We start from the raw sequence: 21,987 nt of genomic DNA, 5'->3' as shown, positions 1-21,987 counted from the left end.
AACTTTAAAGAGGAATTGGGATATGGAGTTTCTCAAGGAAAGGAATTGGAGGTGACAGAGCACAATACAGCCTGAGCACAATGACACACTGAGTAGAGAAATTTAATTACATAAAGAGGGATAATAGATGAATCAACTAGAAAAACAGACACCAGAGAGAGCAGGGAGAAAAGAAAAAGAAAGGAACCATCTGACCGTAGGAAAACAAAATAAAGAACTTTGCAGTATCTTAATAGCCAGCCTGTGAAACCAAAGAGAGTATATGAAATTTTTAAAAACTCATTTGTTTCTGAGACAGCCAGGGAAAGGACACTGCGAGGCAAGAAGGGACTCCGCCCTTATTTGGCTCAGACTGCTTCAAAGGTCTGCCCGGTGTGATAAATAGAGCAAACCCCTTTGTGATCTCTGGATGAAAGTCATGATAGTAAGTCAAAGAATCCATCAGAGGCCAAGTCCAGCAATCCTCAGCTCTGATTCAGGCAAAACTGCTTTTGTTTCACACATGAGTGTCTGGAAAACAGAGGATGCAGGGGAATGGAGCCAACTGTGTTTTTGGTTTTGTGGGTTTTTTTCTCTTTTCTCCTTCTTTATTTTTTTTTTTAATTTATTGTAGGGGGAGGGGGAAGCAAGCTGAACAGCTTTTCAGCATGGAGAAAACTGTGAGAAAGGGCAGGGGCCACCCACTTGTGGTGCCCTGTCAAGGCTGAGCAGATCCTCCACTATTTCCTTTCCACCTGCCCCCAATCTGCTTTATGCTTTGCATCATTCATTTGCAAGAACTGGTCTTCTTCCAGGCCAAAAGGAGAACTTTGCAGAAAGTTATGGGCAAACAGTCTGAATGGAAACTGCTCTGCAAACATAATTATAGCATTTGCAGTTAAATGCAAACTAGTAGCAAAGCAGTGGGAACAACTGGATGTTCAGCAGAGAGAGGCCAGGTATAAATGCTTTGATAGTTAGATGAATTGGAATTTGAATTAAACACCTTTTTAGCAACTTAAAAGAAACAGCCTCACCTCTGGTTCAGGATATATCCCTTATTTATCTCTCTCTTCCCCCCCGCTCCCCTTGCCTGTGTGTACAATAAATTCACAGTCAAAGCAAAGCAAGCAGCTCTGCTTCTCCTAAGGGCTGCATTGAAATCAATGAAGCATATTGGTGATCCTGTTGTTCTTAAAAGTGTTCCCACCGAGTCACTCCCTCGGTGTCTTCTTCTTGCAGCCCAGGGTAGAATTTCACCTCAGGTTCCAGTGATCGTTTGGGAGGCTGGGAGTGCACTGGGGCTGTTTGTCTTTTCTTTGGGAGTTCAGGTAACTTTTGCAATTACTAAGTAAGAAGAAAGGCAGTTATTTGGGTGCCATTCCTTTCAAGTGTTGAAGGCAGTGCGAGGTTGGAAGAGCCCAGCAGAGCACCTAACAAATTCCAGAGACAGGCTTCATGCTGTGCTTCACAGGCAGTCTTAACTCGGGCAAATTCATACCAGAGTCAGGTGAGGTTTTCCCTGAGTAAGAAATAAGTTAAAAACTGAGGCAAGATCCTGATCTTTTACCCAGGCACAATTCCAACAACTTTAGAAGAGTTGCTTTTGACTTACAGCACTGTAACAAAGATCAGAATCTGGGCTTCAATAAGGACTTCAACATTTGGCCACAATCCCGTGAAGGCCTTTATTAATTTATTTCTTTATTGAAAAGGACAATTACATCGACTTTAATAACCCTTACCTCAAAGTTCACTTGAAAGAAAACTAGTAAGACTTTTTACTGGGAGAAGGAAAAAAAAAGTTTAGCTATGGTCAGCCAGTGTGGGAAATTCCATTGTGGCTGCAAGCCCATGGCAGGTAGAGTGGAATTTAATGAAGGAAACTGCTGTGTTTTTGTGTCTTTCTGTATGTTTTTCCTTTAAAACCAAGAGCTGGGCAGGCTTCCCATTTGACCTGATGTGACCCAAGCAAATTGCTTCTTATATAAAAACAACTGCAGACTTGGAGAATGTAAAAATGCACTGTATCCTTTTTCCAACTCAGTGAAAATGAAGGCCTGAGAAACAGGACGGCCCTGTCAATACTCGTTGAGCCAAACTATCACTCAAGCCCTATAAAGAGAGATTAGAACAGGCTTCCTTATGCCAGAGGGATTCATTATAAGTTAGATCTCTTTAGGTATTTTTTTTTTTTTTAAAGCAGACACACTTACCGTCAGTAGGAGAAAAATCCATTTTTCAGATTTTTTTTTTTTTGTTAAGGGAGGAGAAAAAGAAACTCTCTTAAAGGAGGAGAAAGGGGAAGCGAGGGGGAAGAAAAAGGCTTTAACTAACACACCCAAATGAAAAGAAATAAATTGATAATTGTTAAAATTTGGGCAAAAAGCCCAACTTTTAGCCTTTGCTGTAACTTGGGAGAGCACAAGCACAGGGATTCAGGGTGTGTCTACTGATATTGTATTCAGATGTGTTGCCTTGGCATGTGTACTGACGGATTTATTTAAAAAACAAAGCAAAAAAAATGGCATTGTGTGCTTGCGAAATGACTTCATAAAATCCTTCCCTTTATGAATTATTTTGATCACAGGGCTTGTTGTTTAAATTTCTAAAGTACTGTGCTTTTTTTTTTTTAATTGCCTTCTTTTCAGAACTGTCTGTTCTCAAGTTGGCACCTTCCGCATAGCAGCATGCAGAGATTAAAGGAGAGTGGAGGGAGGGGAGGTGTGGAGGCTTTCATCAGACCAAGGGGGTGACGTGGTGCATGAGCAAACTCACATCTTCTGTTGGTCACCCCTGAAAGGAATCCTGAGCTCTGAGCCACTCTTCTGCCTTGCAGCCATGTCTAATCTGCATCACCCACTCCAAGGAGACACAAGCAAACACTTGGACTGTCACATGGTGCCATGTTAGAGGAAACGAAACAGAATTGCCTTTTGTTTGCTCTGTCTTGCTTAAAATGGAGGTGAAAAACTTCCTACACAGGAAAGCAAGATATGGTAATACTTTCCAGGTTCAGTGAGGCCTATTTTTCCAAAACATAGGTTTTGCTTGTGCTCCATAGGTTTCTGACTGTTGCTGGAGGTTTTTTTCCTGCCATGGCTCAGGAGTGCAGCTGAGAGATACTGTGAGCACTCCCAGCAGTGCACATTAAAGGACCGCCATGTTAGAAGGAAACTCCTGATTGTTTTGTTCCAGATTTGGTGTTAAGGATTTGCAAAGTCAGTGTTAGTTACTTCCACAAGATCGACATTCACCATCATCATCATTCAGATCCTGTATTTATCTAGAAGTTATAATGGAATTTTCAGATGGGGCATGAAACCTATGGTTCAGGAGAGCAAGGGTTCACTTGCAATGTCTTCTTTTTATTTTCTGGGGAACATTCACAAGATCCTTATTATATTTTGTGTTACTTGATAGAGTCTGATGTAACCTAGTACTTGTGACAGCTCGCCCAGGACTATTACTGCTTGTGTAAAGGAGGAGGTCAGAACAGTACTGACCTGAAAAGGGCTGTGAGCTTTTTCATGTAAGGTCATATTTATAGCATTAGGATTTCCAAAGAAAGGTGGTATTTCTGCCCAGAATGCTGGTGTTTTCAGAAAGAGATAGCCTGATTCATGGGCTTGGCACTGATTTGAGGTTAGAGTTAAGATATTTATGTTACATGTATTGATTTTTTGGGTCTCTTCTCATTGTCCTGTCTGCTGAGCAAACAGATAACAGCTGCACATTTAAATGGGTAAAGAGACAGCAAACAGTGATGCAGGGTTCTAGATTGTGTCAAAAATGATGCTGATTCCCATGGAAGCAAAGGATCCTTGTTTGGTTGGTTGGACGCAGTTTGAGAAGTTTGTGTCTGTCTTTAGTGGTAAGACTAGTTGTTCCCCTGGATATCCAGCCCCCTGAGCCAGAAGACAGGGAGGGTGAGCAGAATGATGCTCCATAATCCAAGAAGAAATGTAGTTAGCAACCTACTGCACCACTCAGACATGCACAAGTCTGTGGGGCCAGATGAAATCCACCCAAGCCTACTGAGTGAAGGTACCGGCTGAAGTGCTCACCAAGCTACTTTCCATCCTGGGTCAGCAGTCCTGTCTGAGAGTGGTTTAGCATTGGAATGGGCTGCCCAGGGAAGTGGTGGAGTCACCATCCCTGGATGTATTTAAGAGACGTGAGTTTGACACTGGGGGACATGGTTCAGTGGTGGGCTTGGCTGTTCTCAGTCAACACTTGGACTCAATAATCTGAAGAGCTTTTTCCAACCTAAATGATTCTCTGTTTTTTTTTGCTGCATGGAATTTTTCTACAGGTGGCATAGTAAACTGGTAGACTTGTTTTTAACTGTTTTTGTCTGTACAGGAAAGTTCCAAGGAGACAAATAGTGGAAACCTTATTATCTTATTTTAGAGAATATACTTCATAGTTTAGAGACACTTTCTTCCCTGAAACTCTTTTCCATAGCCTAACAGATCATTCTGCTACAGAGAAATACATAGAGAAGTACATAGAAATGTTATGTTTACTTTAGATCTTTTCCCTTTGCAGATAAGACATCATTAGTGTCTCGAGACCTGCACTTTGTGTGACAAGAGATGAGTGTCATTCAGCAAACTTTTCTTGATAGCAGCTCTTCTTGTCCTTTAGCCAGGAGGATGTATTGTCCTTGACATTATGAAGTTTATGTAAGACTATACAAAGAGCAAAATGTGCTTTTGTACTTCCTGTGTGTAAACACTAGAACCCCTTCATGCATACTCCATGACAGACTAGAGACCATGCCATCTAACTTTTCAATGTATATATATATATATATACACACTGATTTCAGTTTATATAATAATATATTTATTCAAGGTGTATATATTATATATTCCTCCAAAGCAGTTGGATTATTTCTTCAGAATATGATTCTGTTGTTCCTGTAATTTTTTGGGGGGATTCACTGTCCCCACAAGTGTTTTTCAGCCTGGACTTTTTCTGTGGCATCTAATGTGAATTGCAGTGTACAAATCAACAAAATGTTTTGACATTCTTACTGTGCAGCTTTGGAGAGGATGCCTATTTTAAGAACTTGTTGGGACATAATTTCTGTGCATTATACCTTTTCTTAAAGAACAGGAAATAAGTAATGAGCAATGGTTTTAGGTTAGTCTTAATGTTACTTATGGATGTTTAGCAATACATAATTTCAGCAGTAGAATGCAGTGCCTATCGTGTCAAATTGGTCTGTTTGTATAATTTTACTGGACAAAACATTTGGCAGGGTGAGAAGAATGGTTTAAGTGCACGGATGTCTTCCTGAGATTTAAAACTGGAGCACTGTAAGGTAGCTGCATTTTTGACAATGGATTTTAAACTCATTTGAATTCCAACAAAAGGTCTAAGGAAATTGCTAAAAAGAGGTCAAAGTACATTTGGCAGGTCATTGAAGAAATCCTTTTGCGTGTCAGTTCAGCCAGTTTGGGTGGGCTGTCACAGGACCATGTTGTAATGTGTCATCCATTTTTTGAGTTTAATAAATTCTCAGCAGCTTTTTTTAGCCCATTCTCTTTTATAGATCTCAGCAGGGATTTTGACCAAAAAACAAGAAGGTAGTGCTTCAGGGTTTAATACTAGTTTTTTACATTCCTGGTCTTGTCCATGCATATGACCAGATTTCTGAGTGAAAGGCAGCATAAAATGAAGATGTTGCTAAGTGAAAAGCAGATGAAGGAATTCCTGGTTTAAAAATCCAAATTAAAGTAGCAGCAGGAGATTTGCAGTCTGTTTAGAATATTTCTAATTTGTACAAGCCTGTGTGGACCTCCTTCTCATTTAATGGCACACCCAGAACTTTCATTGGCTTTAGTGCAATTATTGTTACAGCTCCAGGAACTTTCCCAAGAAGTCTGCACCACAAATCATTTATCTAAGTGGGAATGCTTCCAGTGGCACCTGTACGCCCTGGACTGGGCTGTACATTATGTACCTCTAGGCTGAGTACTATGGACAATAGTCTATGTTCTTGTTTAAAAAGGATGTAAAACAAAATAGATGTTCTGATCAATAGTACTTTTTTTTTTTTTCCACGTAAAAAGTAGTAACAACATAAAAAGCTATCAGTAAGAATTATAAAAATTCTATGATGGTCACTGCAATTTGCAATATATAATTGCTTAGAAAGATTTGTTTTTTTCTGGAATTTGAGACTGTCACTGATTGTGAGATATCTCAGTTCTACTGGGAACTGCATTTGTAAATATTGAAATATTTACCTTACATATGAATTTTATGTTATATATATTTGTTATATTTTCTGAGCAGTGACAGAAATATAAATCCTGGCATTAGTATTTTGAATTTCAGTAGGTTTGTCTACCTGAAAAAATTCTAATGGAACTTACAAACTCTTGTGAATACTTCTAACTGCTTGTTATTTAAGTGTGTGACTAGTCCTGTAGGACTAAAAATTCAAGGGAATAGCTAAACAGCTGTAAGCTAAGTATATGACTGCATGTTTTCATAATCAGAGGTTTAAATTTTTCAAGAAGCTGCACAGGAATCTTATCATCTGCTTCAAAAAAACAGGATCCTTTTTGGAATAAGAAACAAGAGAATTACTAAACTAAACTATAAAGGGAGAAAACTTAGACTGTTGAAACTGCGAAATAGGCTGAAATGAGGGAATTTTATTTACCGAGTTTGGAATCTGGCAAGTGCACTTGAAATACTTTTATTTTTCTTTCTTTCTTATTCACAGAGTTGCAGGATTTGAGTTAGGGCTAAAGTCAAAATAAATATGATGTCTCACTTGAGAAGAACTCTACCTCCTTTATTTAAGAATTTGTATAAAGCATTCAACGAGGTTGAGTAGTATTTGATTTGGTTAAATTAGGGTTTGAGGTTTGTAAAGTTTAAACTTGGTCCCCTTTTGAGAATGATTTAAGACAGGAATGCTATAATCATCTAGTTATATGAGGCTAGAGCAGGTGCTGGCAATGGAAAAATGTTTTTTTTTCTCCTTCCATCTGTTCTCTGAAGAACTGCTTAATTCTTGCAGGAATCTGTTAAAGGCTTTTCATAAGGTTTCCCTGTAGGCAGACAATTCACTGCAGCACCCCATAGGCAGTGCCTTTGGATGTACTGGGAGTAACTCATGCACAGCTCAGCCTTCTTTTCCAGGTGGAATGAGAAAAATAGGAAAATTTGCTTAGGGATCCTCTCTGAATCTCTTTTGAGTGCAGCAGGGATTGAACAAACTGAAGAGTACCTTTATGATCCATTTCTGCTAGTGGGAATATCATTACTTTCTGTTGTATTTAAAACAATGAATGGAATTGGGTTGCTTTCCCTCCTGTGTGAATATGAGTCAGTTATTCCAATTTTGGTTTTTTGAATATTCAAACCAATAATAAACAAAAGTGAAACCACCTTGGAAATGTTTAACTTGTTACAGTTAAATTGTAACAAATTCTGCTTCTGACAAGGCAACTTGAGTTTATCAGACCAGATGTCCTGTAGTTGGGCAAATAAGTTGTCCTGAATTCCTTACTTCTTTGTTTGTCTTTGTGACAGGGGTTCCTTGATTTCGGAGCTTTGAATTTATTATTTTTTTTTTTTATTCAGGGTCATTTTCTTTTCTTAGTGCAGATTTCTTCACAATACTTCTGCTAATATTAATGGGATTCATACATAAATCCTTTTTGTAGCTACAGAGGAAGGGATCCCAAATGTTTGAGTCTTACCATTTGTATACTGAGAATGCCATCAGATGAGAAGGTAAGAAGACTACCAGTTTACAGGAGAAAAGTATTAGAGGAATTCCCCCAACACACACTTCCCCTGCAGGAAAACAGGAGCATGTGTGTACAGGAAAAGTCTGACAAGTTTGGTGTGAGTTGGGATTTAAACTTCCTCCGAGCTCTGAAGTTATGGAATTCAGCCTGAATTTGGGTCTAACCTGTAGCAATTTTCTTAGCTGACAGGGTCAAAGTTGCAGCTAAGAATAAAAATTTTTTCCTGCTTAATTTTAAAAATCTGAGAGTCAGAATTTTAGATATTTCTCTAAAATAAATGAAGATAAATTGGTCCTTCCAGGGTGAATTATTCTCCTCCTTTGATAGTCCTGTTATGATATAACAGTTTTCTCTTTACAGGTTCTTTTCTACATGCAGATTTTATTTTAAAGATAACTTAAATAAGGGGGTTGAACAATATCCAACACACTTGTCTGTAGTCAGAAAAAGAATAGGTCTTCTTTATTTCTGATTTGAGCTTTCCTCTTGGGTTTCCCTTGAGCTGACATTGCTTGACATGGACACAGGTTTTAATGCAGGGTAGTCTTCCATATTTCTGGACTGTTTTAATTTTTGTTTGTTTCTCTCTATTTCCAAATGCCCTGTTATCTCAGCTAAATCACTGAAGGGAAGGAGAATGTTCTGGGAGGTATGATAAGAGGTTTGCTCTTGTTTTATACATTTTCTTCTAGATGATTATTCTTGACCTCCATTGGAGAGAGAGGACTGGGCTAAATGGAGCATCTGCCTCCATATATTCCCATTTTATTCAGAGACTGTATGCATGTATTTTGCAGTTTCAAGTCAAATTACCTGGTAGTGAACGCTTGAAGGTAATTTGGATACCCAGAGCAGTCCTCCTTTCTTCTCTGTAAAAGGGTCGTGCATGTTACATGTATCAAAAGACAATGAATGTTATATTTATCTGCCTTACAAATTAGTTATTTCTAAATACTTTTGTATTACAGGATCAGGACTGTATTTTTCTTACAGGAGTGTGGGTGATCCGAGCAGTTATTTCTATAATAATGAAAGCATGTTTCAGATACAAGGAAATTTTCTGGGGTTTTTTGTGGCCTTGAGTAGATCACAATGGCCCTTTACCAGTGTTTTTCCATTTCAGCCATTGTGAGTCTTGAATAACTAACATTTGGAAGCATTTTTGCAAATGAAAGCTGGGTATGAAAATGCACGGATAGAAAAGCAAACAGTATGATCCTAGATGAGTGTTTTCCAAAGGCATTCGGGTGAACTTCCCCTGAAACTTTGCTCTGTATATGTGAGCTTCAAAAAAATAGAGACAATATCTGTACTATTACATTTAGTTTTATTCATTAAAGAAATGTTTGAAATGCATTATTCTGTTTAGTCCAGCAATGAGCCCCAAGTTAACTGATGTATTATGGGCTGCTTCATGGCACAAAAGCATAACAAGAGAAGATACTCTCTTTTAGTTTCCCAGTTTTTGCATTGTGACCTGACATTTATGCATATTGCATAAAGCAAATTCTGAGTACTACAGCTTCACTGACTTCAGGCTGACAAACTTTTTTTCCCCCTTTTCTTGCTTTTTGTTGTTTTCTGATAAGTTCAACACACACAGAAAGGATTGGTTATAGACTTTACATGAGGCTGCACCATAACTTTTGTTCTTGTCCAGCTTTTCCTTACAAAAGAAATGTGTACCTGAGTTCAACAAAAATGGTTGTGTCTGCCTGATCATATTGCCTACATAACCAAATAATCTAAAGTATGCATGGTTTGATAGACTAAGCATCCAACAAAAGCTTCCTTAAAATGAGTCATATCTTTGATTCAACAGTCACATTAGTTGAAATTAATCAGTCTTCCTCTTGCTGGCACTGGGAAATTTAAGAAGAAAAGCAAAAGAATTGCTGCAACAAAACAATGCCATCCATTGTAAGGGAGTGCCAGTCAGGGATACCAGGCAGCAACCAGCCAGGCCAAATCAGCACTTACTTATTAATTCCAGGAATGTCTCAAATATTTGAGGGCAGTTTCCGGACAGAGCAGTGATGGCAGAGGATTCTGGCATTTCAGTTTGTCAAGGCATCATGGGTCTCCTGTAGAGAAGCATTCACATTAGGGCACTCATTTCATTACACTTGAAGTAATTGTCCTTCACACTGTTCTAGCAGGAGTGGCAAAAAAGGTGCATGGACAAATAAAGCAAGCAGCAACTTCTTTAACCCTCCCATCAGGAGGCCAAGTTCATTTTTTTCTTTTTCCGTTTTTGAAACTTAATTTTACATCCAGCAAGAGGTCAGAATTCAAGCCCAGAATTCAAGTCTAGATGTGCTCACTTAAAAAGTATGTATGATAATTACTATGTCCTTGGTCATTTTTAGGCATAAAGGGAATCTCTTTGTATTTCCTTACTCCCTTGCTGTCCTAGTGCTGCCTTCTCAATATTTGCATTACAGATTTATTAGATCTTTTGAAAATACGTCCAGTCAGTGTACAGGCACCTATTCCTTCAAGTGTTTCTCTCCCTTCATTACTTCTTAATTGACAATTATTCTCCCATGTCAGGTCTAGTTCTCATGTCCTTGGTCTCTCTCTTACTAATTTTTTCCCTTCTGCTTTCACAATTCAAAGACTCTTCTTGCCTTACGGATTGAAGGCAGACACAGCCAAGTGAAAGTCTGTGGCTTGGAGGTAAAACAGTGCTATTTGAGCAAACTGTTTGAGCCATAAAGCTATTAATTTATTAATGCTGATTCCATGGACAAGTGTTTTCTTTTTGACCTCTGGAGTTGCACCCATACTTTTGCATGAGCAATATTCTAGATTTCTTTGTACAAACAAGATATGTACACATCAGTCAGTGCCAACCTTGGCAGCATAAATTCACACAAAAAAACGAAGTTTGATCTTAAGAGCTGTAAAATGCTAGGGGAAAAAACACCTTTTAAAAAGTTTTTAGATTATTTTATAGATTACCATTCTGGACTTGTAATATGAGCACGTTACAGATGTTCATTCAGCAATGCAGTTAATATCTGAAATGAATTGATGGACTTGTTTGGCTTTTGGTTTTCCTCATCCAGCAATAGAATCCAGTACCAAACTTATATCCTGCGTTTCTGTCACCATGCCTTTCCCAATTCTCTTTCTGCTCCATCCTGTTTACTCACTTCTCTCAGCTATTTTCCCTAATGTGTCACTATAGGTCTAGCTTGCTTCCAAGAAACAGAGCTCTCCATTCCTTTAAAGAAGGCTTTTTGCTCTTTTATAAGTGGCATTGTTCTTGTCCACTTCTCATGTATTCAGGCCTGGTGTTAGGCCAGACCCACTGTTCTTCAGAACTGGATGTGTGGTGCTCACTGTAGCCCACTTGGCTGCTGAGAAGTGACCTCCTACTTCATTTTTCTCCACCAAAGAATTTGGTTGAGGGAATTCGTGGAGTTCCTTGGTTTGCAGCCTGCTCCAAGCATTAGTTAAGTGTGACTGTGTCCCACTTCACACTAGCCTGGTCTTTTTTGCTATACTTTTCCCTTCCAAGCATGAAGTGCAAATGAGGGTTAAGATTCCCAGCTTACCCAGCTGCAGTGCCAGGCCAGGTGCCTGAGAGAAGCGCGGCTTCCTTCAAGCTCACAAACTGGCTGGTGATCAGAGCAGTGAAAGTTTGCTGGGGTCAGTCCAGAGAGGGAAGACAAATGCAGGGTGGCTGTAGAGGGAGCCAAACTTGGTGATTGCCATCTGACATGGAAAATTGGCCCAGGAAAACCAGTTAAAACAGGGAGCAGCTATAGCTTAATATTTTAGAAGTGGTGGAGGAAACAATGGACATTCTTCATTAGTAGACTGTAGCCTCAGTAAAATGTAGGGATGCTTTCTGAATGGATGTGTATGTCTTGGCCTGGGCAGGCTGTCTTCTTTCCTGTTTTTTAATGTAGTCACTAAATGTCTGAGAAATTAAAAATGCACAATGAGCAGCATTTCCTCCCTGCAAACTTGCAGTGCACCAGCTATGAGAGAGAATGGGTTCCTGGGGAAATGCATCTTTTATACTCTTTTCTGACTAGCACTATATCATTACATCTTCAGTCAATAAAAGTATGGGTATTTAATATATACATTTACTCATGCACATATATATCATTCCAGTAAATAGCTGTGGAAAGGAGGGAAAATAGTTATAAAAACAAGCATTCTGAATAACAAACAAGCTTAGTGTACAGCTAAATGAAACTTTGAAGAAACAGGCCTTCATGAAGTAATGACGTTGTTGGAACCATATGTTTTCCATGTACCAGGAGACTGTTTTAATCATTTACAAATGTATCTAGCCACAGAAAGTCTAAAATTAGTCAATGTTTTAAAGGGCTAAAGATTGACACAAGTCATTCCAGTTAGTGAAGAACTTCTTTTCATCCACATCAAGTGAATAAACTTATATAACTGAGCAGATGTTTGTGGAAGACTGGTGTTCTGTGGCTGCTGATCAGAGTTGTACAAAATTTTGCTACTAACTTGTAGTATTAATTTGTTTCAGGCATTGTGTCTTGTGGGAAAGATGGTGGCCTAGGCCACAAGTAACTCAAGTTCTATCCCTGCTCTGCTGCTGCTATGCTCCATGGTATAGAACAAGGTGTTCCTCCACACTGTAGCAGTTTTGCCCTCATAAAATAGGAAATCCCTTTGTAAACAACTTTGAGAACTGCTGATGAAAGATGCTGGCTATGTACTTTGCCATTCTTTTCTCCCACAGTTTGTTTGAGATTAGTAGCCTAACATGAAACTCAGGTGAGTCTTCAGGGCCTCCAGGGCTTTCACTGAAGTTGTACAAAACCTTGTATACAGAGTGTTTTCACTTTAACAGCTCCAGGGTTACTCTGAACCGGGCTCCCTATCATTAAGAGGGCTCAGGAAATCCTTCATCTGATCTGAATTATGAATTGGCAAGGAAAGCAACATCTTCTGCTGAGCAGCAGAGGTTTTATGAGGCTATGCAACACTTGTCTCCACAAAAGCTTCGTTCTATTTCAGCTGTGTTCAAGCACCAGCTCTGCTCTGTTGCACACCCTGTGCTTTCTGCTCTTCATCCTTAGATGAACTTCATCCCAGATGGCTTCACCCTTGATTGACTGTACTGTGTGTGACCACAACTGAGGCACATGTACTGATGTCACTGTGTTCTGGGATATCACACGCTCCATGATACCATGTTCTCAAATGAAACAGAGGGTTGCCCTTGCAATCCAACTGGGCATCCTCCTCATCACAACAGCTCTTTTCATTGTGGTTTGAGCCACTTAGGGAGAAGACTAAGTCACAGAGCTACCTGACAGTGTCAGTCATTGAATAGTGTTCAAGAATGCTTTCCTGTTAGTTCTATAGTGGCTCTCTATGCTCACTTGATGGGTTTTCATCCCAATGGCTCTTCTACAGGGTTTCAAGTCTGTAAGAAACTCATCTCTATTCTATACACACATTGGTGGGAGCAAGCTTAAAAAAAGATGTACCTAGAAGAAAGAAGGAAAGGGGACTTGATCCTCAACAGGTCCAGTACTTTGCCAGAAAATCTGGACAGGATTTCCATCTTTCCCCCTCCCCAGAGTGATAATGCAGTAATGCAAAGAGACTAGAAAAAAGAAATATCTTACTGGATTTTCTGTGTTACTGGAAATCTTACTCAGATCTTTTATTTTAAAAATGATCAAAATATACATAAGAAAAGGAGCTATATTAGCTCCTTTAATAAAGTATTCCTTTCATTCTCTGTCAAAAATGGTCACATGCTAAACATCGAACAAAAAAATTTGAAATGTTAAAGGAATAAAACTCTTCAGGGAATAAATTATTTTTACAACTGGCCAATATAAAATAATACAGTACAAGTCTCTTAAAGTAGTAATTGATAAAGGAATAAAACTGCTAAAAGAGTATATTTTTCATTTGCTGGAGCTAACTGTATAATAGTATTCAGCTGTATTTAATCTCTGGGGGCTACGGAACAGGCACAAAAATGAATGTAACTTAAAATCGATGAGTGATCTTTCATGAGATCTGTGCTACCTGCTGCCTGCTGGCAACAGCCATGTTACTACAGCAAGCCTACCCGCTCAGCCCCACTGTACTTTGCCTTTCAGAGCCTTTTTTCATCTGTATGTTAAGTAGGTAATTCCCAAGACATCCCTATTAAGTGAAAAAGAATGGCTCTTCAGCCTGACACTCAGGGAAACTGAGATACAGGGAGGATGAAGCCTTTGCCTGGGGTCAGACTGGTTTGTTCTACCATGTAATATGGCTGTAATGGGCCTCAGTCCTTCCACAGAATGCTGATTGAAAACATGTTAGAATAAACATTTGAAATTGTGTTTTCACTGGATACTGCAGAATGGGATTACAACTGTGCTGGGCCCAGGTCCTTCAGCTTCCTACAGTGCACACTTGAATCCCAGTATAGAAATCAAGTACCAGTTTTATATTAGTATCTGGTTGATTTAAAAATTCTTACATTATATTATAGAGATATGTGAGTGGCCTTCAAAGTCTGACCTCACAGGGGCAAAAAGAGAGCATCCAAAGAGGGAGAAAATTCCCCCACTTGTGGCCATCGTGTAATTCTTGTTTGCCTCTGAAAGAGATCTGTCCCATGAATTTCTTAGATTTTCACTGAGGAAAAGAAGATAGATTTTTCATTAGGTAGATACATGCAGAGATTCTTGGTTGAGGAAAATGGAGAAAGAGCGGGGACTTGGAAGAATGCATAAAATGGCATTTTATTTATCCTTCTGCTGTCTTGGTGGGTCTTGGAGAGGCCAAGTGATTTCTAGCTTGTACAGGCTTCACCCAAGTGATATTCTCTCCTCAGAGTCTCTTCCTGTTTTTCCATCCACTGCTCAGACTGTCTGTCCCAGCAGAACTGCTTCATTCTTCTCAAGAGCAGTCACACTGAAACAACTGAATAGAATTAAAGGTTTTAACTGTATCTGTCAGCTAGTTTGGGTTTGCTTCTCTACCATTGCCCATGAGCTCATTTTCCATTAATTTAATCAGAAGTAAGACCAAGGGCGTTTATCTAAATAGTCTTAAATTTGGTGTGTATTTTAAAACTGAATCCTTCTTTATGTTAAAGTTATGAAACTACATTCTTTTCATAGCACTTCCTTATAAAGCTATTAACCCAACTGTATGAAATTTTAATGACATTTGAAGTTTTGAAATGTGTCTACATTTTATAGGATTTCTGGGTTTTGGTCCCCTAAGAAAGGAAATAACTGACTTCCTTATTTTTTTACATTGTTTACTTTGTCTAGTCTAGGGGAGAATATGCCAGAAACTTTGATGAGTGGGTAAAAATAGTAGAAGACAAATGTGCCTGTGTAAATTTCTACCCCATGTATGCCCTGTGCCCTTGCATCATATTTCATAATCTGATTACTGTAAACAGACTGTATCAATTCAGGAATAGTAGCATACTTTTATGAAAACAGAGATCCTTTCCCTTTATAATTTACAGAATCAGTTAGAAATTTCTCTCACTAATTATTTTAGGATAGAAATTGTTATTCTTTGAGACCTGGTGGTGAAATTTTAAAAATAAAATGCAGCTACAAAAAAGAAAGAGCTTCAGTCTTTTTCTTAATGGTGGTTTTAAGCATATAGAAAGAAGTGAGGAGAGTAAGAACAAAAATAAGTTGCAGTACTCCTAACTTACCCAATAATACATTTTGTTTCTGCCTCACTTCAAAAAGACCCAAAAGAATGTTGTTTAAACTTGGCTTATTTTGTAGATACCCTTGAGAGTCTGCTAATAAATGAAGTGCCAAACAAGTTAGTTCTGTAGTTTCAAAGTGATACATACATAACATATGTAGACAAAATATCACTTGTGCCTGAACCTCACTATTTTTCTGTTGAGCTCTGTCTCCATTCTCATGGAAACCAACCACTGATTGACAGTAATGCTGTGAACTTCCACTTATTAGCTAATGCTGACTTTTCTTGAAAATAGGAGCTGAGTATAGCATTATGGAATATTCATGGAACAAAATTCCAGAGAGAGAGGTCTCAGGGTCAGGAGGAGGGAGGGAATGAGAGACAGATGCCAGATTGCCTGTAGAGAGTCCAAGCATGTGTTTTTGTTTGTAGCAATGATGCACATGCCTTTTGCGGGTGCAATTATTGCTTTTGCCTTTGAAAGTTTTACCATAAATCTGTTTCTCAATCTCCCCTCCTTTTTGACCCAAATTAACCTCTTCTCTATACAGTTCTGTTACTTAACCACAGCTTTGCTTGGGAATATCCATGCACCACCATGCTCTAGGTGTTCTCCCCTGAATTTTAGAGATCATTCTGAATTCAAATCTGTTTCTGATCAGGTTTAATCCATTAGTTTTTCTGTCTTCTCATGATCTCCATGCACTGGATTTTATCCCTCACTGAGTCATTGCAATGAACAACACCACATGAGTGAAAAAAATAATTTGCCCTTTATTTTTGATCTCTACCTACCATGCAGCTTTAAGCAAAGGCATATGATCTGTAAGCAGATGAAAACTGAGACCTAATGTATTTGAATATCCATTTAACATATCATGACACTTTCCTTTTAATCTATTAAATGCTTAAAAATCTGAATTCTCTTGTTCAAGCAATAAGCTTGTCTTATTTGAGTGACACTTCAGGTCTAATGAAGCTGACTGCAGGTGACTCACAGCTAACTGTGCAACAGATGTGGGGTGAAAGCTTTTAGCAGCCATGCACTTCCAAGTGGGAATTCCCTGCCTGTAGTATTTGTGACATTGATACTGTGCTATTTTCTCGTGTCAGACTCAGGCTTTATTGTGGACCTGACAGGTTCAAAGTCACAGAAGCTACTTCTTGTCATAGAGTGTTTCAGAGAAAAGGCATTTAATAGTGTATTAGCATTTGTTAGTTTTATTTAGGAAATGGAGAAAAAATTGCATCTCAGTATTCTTGAGCTCCTGGGGAGCTTTCAACCCTCAGTGAATTTCCTAACCTGGCCTTCATCCCCTAGGCTGGGGTGCTGGCAAAGGCACTGCAGCTTACCAGGTGAAGAGATTGCAGCTCAATTCAGCTGCCAGTTGTGCCGTATCTGGAGGAACAGAATATGTACTGGTTTGAAATGTTGTTAAAGTTACCATAAAAAAGCTAACTATCAGAATATAGATTCATATCATATTGTGTGCACAGTCAGGAATTTTCCAGCACCTCTTCTTCTGGAAAGAGAAGCTTTTGATGGTTCAGGAGGTTTTTTTGGGGAGATACAGCATGCTGCCTCCAAGTCTCCCCAGATGCTTTGGGGAAGCTTCTCCTTTGGTGTGTCCTGCAATTTGCGGGACTGATGCTGGGAGAGAAAGAGCTGTGCAACAGCTCACAAAGGTGAGCCTTGAGGTGCTGGGGAAGTCAAGGAGGGGCAGATGGGTTGGCAGTTTCATGGTTTCTGGTGGGCTGCCCACAGTGGTTTGAAGTAAGTAGCCTGCATCAGTTCTGTCACAGCTGAGCGGTAGACTTCATCCCACATGGGATGCAACCAACTAAATGGTGTTGGTCACTTGGGGTAGCTGTTGAGTGTGGATGCCCTCTGTCCTAAAGGGACTATGAGCTTAGTGGATTCCAGTCAAGAGCTCTCTGCAATACTATTTATCAAGAAAGCCATGCTTTTGAGCCACAGGTGTGTATCTGGGCCCTCAGAAGTAATTTAAATGCATATATATGTATTTTTATTTTATTTTATATAGGGCAAAGTTGCCTGAAGCCTGTTTATTAGTTAATAACCCCCTCCAGGTTACCATCTCTAATCTTGTAATGAAATTGAGTTAATAAATCCAAGATATTATTAAATAAAGTAAGTATTTAATATTGCTTGTCCTCTTTGAATCCAAGTTGCAATACAACAGAATTTCATTTTATAAATAACACCTTTCGTGCTAGCACCACAGGGCATGATTCAAAAGAATCTAAATAGAACATGAATGCTGTAATCAAATGCAGACCCCAGGAAGGCAGATTAAAAAGGCATGTTGCTGGTTAGCACAGCAGACAGGGTAAGTATAGCAGGTCACAGCAGAAAAGCTAGTTACAAAAACAAGGGCACAATCAAATGAAAATTGTTTGCTTGCCCACTCCAAACCATGACTGACTGCTTCTGTGTCCGTGACCTATTTTTTTTAAATAAAGGAAGATTTTGAGAGGTTGTTACATTTTAATTGCTTTGTACTAAACAAGAAAACAACAAAAAAAAATTTCTCAACTCTGTTTGCATGTGGAGGACAGCAGGAGAGTATCTATTTATAGGTAGAGACACTACAGCTGGAGAAGACTTTTCCACTAGGTTTATTTCATCTCTGTTTATCTCATCTGTTTGCACCCACCGCCAAAGGCTGTGTGTCTCCTGCTATACAGAGGAACACAGAGCAGAGGGAAAAGCTGCAGGGCACTGCCATGAAGCCTGCCTTGCAGAGAAGGGGAACATTCGCATTCTGCAGGTGTTCAGTGCAGAGGCAGAAGTGGCAGGAGCAAAGCAGACAGGTCTCCAAAGGCCATGAAGCCCAAGATCAGAGGCAGCCCTGCCCTGGTACCATCCTCCTGCAGTGCTGCCTGGCCACCAGCATGTGCCTGGCTCTCCTGGCCATTCTGTCTTCCTGTCTTTCTTCCTTGAGGGTGTCACAAAGGTGGAGCAGAGGTTAATGGAGCAGAAAGGAGAATTAACCTCCATGTGCTCATCTGCAGCTGCTCCCAAGGTTTGGCTTTCTCTAAGCACAGAGCTTTAGCTCGTGGAAGGATGCATGAAGGGGAGGAAAGAAAAGTCAGGGTCTCCAAGCACTCTCCTTCCTCTGCTGGGGTTCTTCTCTCCTCCTTTGCTGAGATGGGGAAAGCATCACCCTTTATGAGGCTTGTCTGCTCTATACTGATACAAGGCAAGCAGAGAAACCCTGTTTGGTTATTGTGTTTAGCCCTGTATTCTCTGTGTGTGCATATATACAATCGCTGCAAAATGCATTTGGTCTTCTAGTTCAAGGACTAGCAGCCAAGACAGGGGGAAGGAATAAATCTCTGGTGATTTTATTTATATGTATGTGTGTATGCAAATGTACATCCACAAATGTATGCATTTATATTTGTGTGCATAACATGGTTACAAATATTAAAAAATATAGAAGAAGCTCTGTTATAACTAGGTGCCACCTCCAAGACTCCCATTATTTCCATGTAGAAAATATGGAAATTCCCAAGAAAAAGGAAAGTCAGTACAGTTGGCTTACTGAGCTACTTAAAGAATTAAAGTGTTTTGATAGGCAGTCTGTTAATTTACTTTAACAGGTAGAATCAAACTAGCCTAATGCAAATAATGAGCCACAAAAACTAGTCTGTAAACAGTACAGTGGGAAGAAAAAAAATAAAAATTAACCTTCCAGAGTGGCCTGCTGTATTCAAGGTAAATGAAATATTTAGTGGTGGCAGCAGCAAAAATGAAATATGAGATCTTGCATCCCAAGTTATTAGTGACCTGTTAAAAGACAGGCCGAAAAGTGCCTTTACCAAATTAAAACTTTGAAAAGGGCACAAATGGGAAATGTCAAAATAAAAAATCTGAGGAAAATTATTGTCCTCCTGGCTCTTATTATTTTGCAGTTCTGAGGTTGTGGCCACTGTTAATGCTAGTGAAGCAAGAATGGCACAATTCAGTCTCCTGAAGTCTGTAATGGAAATAGTCTGCACTGACAGGCAGACAGTTGGAATTTGCTAAGATTTTGATCATAGTTGCATGATCTGTTCACTGCGTGTGTTTTTTTGTTTAGTCTAATTTTCAGAAACTTCATGGGCTTTTTTTTTTTAATAGAAGATTTCATTTGGTTCTCTGTTCCCTGTGTTTACAGTACAGCCATCCTTAATGCTTAATGATGCTAAATAATAAGAATGCCAGAGTGCTTAATTTAATGTCTGCTATTGATCTCTGGACTGTTTAGCAAATGCCTTACTAAACACAGAGGGCCATATACTGCCCCCACTTCCATCTATGTAAATCTCCTTAAGTATTGGGAACCTAAGGTCAGTTGATCAGCCTCCTAATTGTGTTTCCTGCTTAGAAATGTTAAAGGTTTTTCTCATCACAGACAGGAATTATTATTTCAAATTCTGTTCCATTATTCTTTACGTGCCTCTCTGCTCTCCAAGCACTCAGCTCTCTGGACACCTCTCACTAATAAGGTTTCACTTGCAACAGCTCACATTTGTCTCAGTTTTCTTCAGTATTTCTGGCAATGCTGGTAAACATAAAGGTAGTGAGAGAAGCGAATGCTGAGCTGATTTGTAAATGAGCAAAGCATTTCTTAGTGAGGTCAGATCAGCTGACAGCTTCTCTCTGTCACCCAGCACCTTCCAGGGCAAGGACCTCTTTGGTACCAGCTCATATGAACTGGATGTTCAGATTTACAATTTGGCAATTAATCTGGTGAGATCAGTGAGGCTCCCGTTCTTCCCACAGCTCTCCCAGCACTGTCAGTGATGTCACTTCTACTTCTCTGTCTTAAGAAATCTCTTGGAATGCCTCCTTGTATTTTATTAGGATCACTGTGGTATTGTAGAGCTACAAATTCTTTAACAGTCTCTTCTCCTAAAGGCCTGAGCCTGAAAAAGCTGCAATTTACTATAAATTTTGCATTAAAGCCTCTTGGCTTTTATTTTCAGTCATACTTCAGTCTTAAACTTGTCTCTGCCTTACCCACCTGCATCATAGACTGACTTGCTAGCAAAATCTATGACAACATTACTTTGCCAGCAAGAACGCACAGATGTAAAACTAATTAGTTTGAAAAACATGTTTTCATTTGTGTCTTATGAATACAGTAGTCCTCAAGAATTCAACAGATTAGTAATTTTTTGGGATTTGGTAAACTGAATTTTGGGATGGGCACTACATTCTTTCAGCACTGCATGTCTGTCTCAAATGGTGAAGTACCCTAGAACAGAAGTGCAGGCTGAGACTGCCAAGGCATTTTCAGTTATTTTGTAGTCTTTCAGTCTTTTGTCCCACTCCTCCTCTCAAGTAGGTCCTCACCTCCTGTATTCTGCTTTCCTAGTCATGACCCAAAATCCAGCACTACCAAGCACCTTGGTTCCCATCAGCAATCTCTGATCTTTTACTGAGGCAGGTTTAATAAGCTTACTAATAATGACTTGTAGCATACTGGTTTCTCGTAGACTCAGGCCATCCCCCATTCTAGGTCTCCAAATGTGCTTGATAAATTATTTGAATTATTCTTTCAATTGCCATCTGTAGTTCCTCATAAAGAGACTGCTATTTGCCGTGCGTTGTGCCAAATCACGCAATAGTTTTTTGCAAAGCCAGGGACTGTACTGAAATCACCAAACTCGTGTCACTTGTGAGCTGCAGTACAATAACATGTTAGCTTTAAGTAGGTTACAGTTGCAGTCTTGAGAGATTAAAATGAAGACCTTGGAACTCTGACCTGTAAATGTCAAAAATTATGGGGAGGTAGGAGAGAAGATAATTTAATGTACCTCAAGTTTTTTTAATACATATATAAAACTATTCTTATAAATATGAATCATAAAATTAATAAAATTTCAGTGTTATGCATAAATAAATATAGAAACATCTGCATACAGATCTACACTCACACGTACATATGTTGTGACCTTCTCCTCCTTCCCCTTGCCTTGAACTTCTTCCTTGAATGTGTCCTAATGGTGGAGTGATGATGATCAGATCTAAAGAAATTTAGAAACCTTGGAATAGTGATGTCTGTTGAATGTGGACAGTTTTGTTTGTCTACTGGGAATAGCATGAACTTCCCAAATTATTTTTTTTTCAAGTTTGCATTGCCCTCCTCCTCCCCACCCAAGGGAGGGTAGCTTCAGGAGAAATGGCTGCTTTCTTGCTTTCTGGTGTGGTGTAAAGTTTTCCGTCGAGAGACAATAATGTACATTCCTCTGGCAGGACGGGATGGATTTTTTTGTTTCTCTTGCTGTTGTTTATTTATAAGACATTTCCTCTTGCTTAGTGGAAGTTTGATCGTAAGAGGCTCCAGTGATTTTCCTTCCCACCTCTCCCCTCCCTAATTTCTCTGCCTCGGCACTCGCTCTGGAACAGAGCGAACTCAAAAAGCCCATCGGCGCAGGGCGCGCTTCGCAGCCAAGCCCTGCCACTCTCCAGAGACTGTGAGGTGATTCTCCTTCGTCACTGCTTGGACCAGGAACCACAGCCCTG

The 21,987-nt window shown here is 39.4% G+C and overlaps 1 protein-coding gene across 32 annotated transcripts in view; it reads left to right on the top strand.

Annotated features, from left to right (window-relative positions):
- The window catches only part of ZBTB20 (zinc finger and BTB domain containing 20), a 503,540-nt gene that overhangs the window by 272,275 nt on the left and 209,278 nt on the right, over positions 1-21,987 (top strand). The window contains exon 1 of one of the 32 annotated variants that reach the window (XM_021548950.4): positions 1-21,987. This exon is cut by the window's left edge and continues 24,128 nt beyond it. The exons of the other annotated variants lie outside the window; for them this stretch is intronic. The gene's annotated coding sequence lies outside the window, so the exon portion shown is untranslated. 32 annotated transcript variants of the gene reach the window in all.

This window comes from Lonchura striata, chromosome 1 (assembly GCF_050655825.1).
Source record: "Lonchura striata isolate lonStrDom1 chromosome 1, ASM5065582v1, whole genome shotgun sequence".
Taxonomy (NCBI): Eukaryota; Metazoa; Chordata; class Aves; order Passeriformes; family Estrildidae; genus Lonchura; species Lonchura striata.
The sequence above is the reverse complement of the archived record's forward strand: the minus strand, read 5'-3'. Positions and strand labels throughout refer to the sequence as shown.